Here is a 257-nt window from a genome sequence, read left to right as displayed (position 1 = left end):
GCGGAGCCTCCTATTTCTCAACCTTAGATCTAGAAGCGGGCTTTCATCAGATTCGAATGGCGCGGGAGGACCGCTGGAAAACCGCGTTCAGATCAATCCAGGGCCTATTCGAATACAAGGTGATGCCGTTTGGCCTCAAAGGGGCGCCAGCCACCTTCCAAGCAAATATCAACGCCTACCTGCAACCACTCCTTGGGCACGGGGTCATTGCGTATATAGACGATGTATTGATATACAGCAAAACGCTGGAGGAGCAT

Source organism: Eimeria mitis, genomic scaffold, assembly GCF_000499745.2.
Source record: "Eimeria mitis Houghton genomic scaffold, Emh_scaff519, whole genome shotgun sequence".
NCBI lineage: Eukaryota > Apicomplexa > Conoidasida > Eucoccidiorida > Eimeriidae > Eimeria > Eimeria mitis.
This window is presented reverse-complemented; position numbering follows the sequence as displayed.